The sequence below is a fragment of the Neolamprologus multifasciatus genome, chromosome 9 (genome assembly GCF_963576455.1).
Source record: "Neolamprologus multifasciatus chromosome 9, fNeoMul1.2, whole genome shotgun sequence".
NCBI classification, from domain to species: domain Eukaryota; kingdom Metazoa; phylum Chordata; class Actinopteri; order Cichliformes; family Cichlidae; genus Neolamprologus; species Neolamprologus multifasciatus.
This window is the reverse complement of record NC_140447.1, coordinates 4,393,676-4,396,959: the sequence shown is the minus strand read 5'-3', so window position 1 is coordinate 4,396,959 and position 3,284 is coordinate 4,393,676. Positions and strand designations below refer to the sequence as shown.

General features: G+C 37.7%; 1 pseudogene across 1 annotated transcript; it reads left to right on the top strand.

The window, feature by feature from the left end:
• Positions 1-224: 224 nt before the first annotated feature.
• On the top strand, positions 225-2,720 carry LOC146510852 (uncharacterized; annotated as a pseudogene). Its single transcript, XR_014876078.1, has 3 exons — positions 225-1,291; positions 1,550-1,718; positions 1,831-2,720. The product of XR_014876078.1 is annotated as an uncharacterized LOC146510852 (transcript).
• Positions 2,721-3,284: the final 564 nt, after the last annotated feature.

The following is a 3,284-nucleotide window of genomic DNA, read 5'->3' as shown; positions in this document are numbered from 1 at the left end:
TAGGGCATTTTTTGGATGTAGTTTTTGTAAAGAATATGGGATGTAGCTGTTAAATCTACATTCTGTTGAACTCAATAAACCATGAGCTTAAAATGTAAAAGTCAACAACAACTTGAGAGACCTACAGCTAATCATAGACATACTATATTATTGGGTGAATTCATATAATCCCCAAAGTGTTAAAATAATAATCTGTTGTCTGTTCTATTTATTCATAGTTAATTATCATATGAAGAAAAAAGATTTTAAAAGCACCTCCTCCCAAAACTAGGCGATTTCCCCTGAAGTTTAGAGCACCGTTTCACATCAAGGCGCCTGATTTCAAACGGGCCAATCAGCGCACTGCATCAGCCTCCATCGCAGACAACGTCGGTACAGCTCCACACATTGAGTTAGCTATTGGTAGAGAGATTTGAGATACGACGGCAGAGGCTCCCTGAGGAGTTGGTACAGAACTTGGAAAGACAGAAAAGACCAAGCGCAAGACAAAGACGACAAACTGTAAGGATTGTGGTCTCTGAAATGATGAAGACTTGTTAGAATCCAACCAAACACAAAACTACAGAGATAGCAAAAAGGATGGTGGCCAAGTATCCCAAGTCTCTTCAAGATGTGATTGATGGTGATGTTATTGGACCTGGATATCATTCCCCGGTAAAGCAACTTCAGGCAAGAGTTGAAAATGTCAAGCGACCTGACACACCAAAGGTAAAAAGAACGCAAAGCAATATCAGATGATGACAATGACACAGACAAAATACCAGCTGAACAAAAAGGGTTCAAGACACATATGGCTGTATTAGCTGGGACCCAATGCATTTGCCACTCTCTGAGACTGTGGAGAGTCAGCTTGGGAAAAAAAGAAGAAATGAAGAAGCTACAATACAGATGTTGTGAAAGAACTAGTCAAGTGCACCTATTACACACAGCATAAAGACATCAACAAAGGGGCAAGCATCCAGAAACTATGCCAGGAATGGCCCTTTCTCTTCAATGAAGTTGGTATGACCTTCCTTGCCAATGTAGACAAAAAGGGTGCACGTCTGTTAAAGTTCCTCAAATATGTTGATGCACAAAAGCACAAGCAAGTCCTGAATGCTGTTCTCAAACTTCAGACTGAAAGAGGTCAGTCCAGTGGTTGCTTGCAAGAAGTCATTGAGATGATGCTTTTTTTACTGGCTCATTTTGACGAGAAGGAAGAGCTTCTGTTCCACTGCGTTGAGATGACAAGCCTTGCAGAAGATGTTCAGATGTTCAGAAGTGCCACCAACAACCTTCATCATTGTTTGCGGTAAGCCGAAAGAGCAAAATTCAACAGGTTTTTTGTTTTTTGTTGTTGTAACTGCCACGTTCTTGTACTCTTGGCTTGTTTAGTTTCATGTTCTGTTGCTTCCACACTAATACACTGGCTAACACAACCATATAAGTTCAGCTAGTTACATAACTCATCGTATGATGGATGTAACAAGTATGTCTGTATTTGTATATATGACTGACATTAAAGCTCTTGTTATTAAAGTTTTTAATTTGTTGTTGTTTTAAGTCTCAGGTTCCTCCTGCTTCGCTGCTGAGACATTCATGTTGAGCATTGACAAGAAGATTGTCAACGACCGCATCACAACCTTCACCTCTGCTATCTGCCTAATGTTTGGCAGTTACTACTGCTTTAACATACACTACCCTGTGGAACTACGATCAACACTGGAGTTCCTTCAATGGTAAAATTTCTTTTATTATGGATTTATTTTTGTGCTTTTCAAACTTGGCCATTTGATATCCCACCTCAGGTTGTTAATTTCCTCAATCTCTCTTGCCGTTTTTTTCATAAAGGTGTTTCTTTTCCATAAAGAGAGAGGCACTAAGGTTGAATCCAAGAAGAAAAAAGTGTTCTCAGTCAATCCCAGAGTCCTTACTCTCAACTCAGACATTGCTGACCATGAGTGGATCTAGTCCTACCCCTCTTGTTTGAGACGAAGTGATGAAGGTATACTATGTTACATTCAATTCAATTTAATTCAATTTTATTTATATAGCGCCAAATCACAACAAAAGTCGCCTCAAGGCGCTTCATAGATACAGAGAAAAACCCAACAATCATATGACCCCCTATGAGCAGCACTTTGGCGACAGTGGGAAGGAAAAACTCCCTTTTAACAGGAAGAAACCTCCAGCAGAACCAGGCTCAGGGAGGGGCGGGGCCATCTGCTGTGATTGGTTGGGGTGAGAGAAGGAAGACAGGATAAAGACATGCTGTGGAAGAGAGACAGAGGTTAATAACAGATATGATTCAATACAGAGAGGTCTGTTAACACATAGTGAGTGAGAAAGGTGACTGGAAAGGAAAAACTCAATGCATCATGGGAGTCCCCGGGAGCCTACATCTATTGCAGCATAACTAAGGGAGGATTCAGGGTCACCTGGTCCAGCCCTAACTATATGCTTTAGCAAAAAGGAAAGTTTTAAGCCTAATCTTGAAAGTAGAGATAGTGTCTCAAAACAAGTGTAAAGTTTTTGTTTGTTACCTGATGCAGTTTGAAGATGTACATGTTCAGCTTTACTGCTCAGTTCTGTGTGCAAAATATGTGGGTGTAAACTTGTTCCTGTAATTTCTTCAATTCAGATTTTCTTTCAATTATAGAAAAAATGTTTCATTCTCTATATTTGTATTTAGATAATTTGAAAAGTCAAGATTCTATGTGTGCTGACATTTATGTAGTGCAAACAACACCAAAAACACTTAAAGGTGTCTGAATTGTCTGCTAAAGGTAATGTGAAATATAATGTGTGCTCAACTTACAGCACTGGTTTTGCACAGTTTGAACAGAACTTGTAAGAATTCTGTGATTCCTTACTGTTACTGCCATGGAGATAACTAGTAACTATTTGTGATTTGTTCAGTAAAAATGTAAACGTTTGATGTTCAAAACATCAAAGATGTTAAATAAAATACTTTTTTAAAAGTTTTTTTAAAAATATAAAATACGTTTTTGTGTTACATTTAGTAATTTGAATAAAATCATGGTTTGTGTATTAAGCTTACAGAGTAGAATGCTTAAAAGCACTCTAGTCTAAAAAAGGTTCTGTATCATCTGATAACAGCAATTGAACTGCGAGCTATCTGAATATTTTACTTATACTCACAAAATATTTTTGCATTAAATAAAGTAGTTGATAATTGATACTATCAATTGAACAGTGAAAGGTGATCATATTTCATGAGGTAAAAACTCATGATAGTTTGTCATGTCATAATAAATTATGAAGTAAAATGGTGTTAAAACATA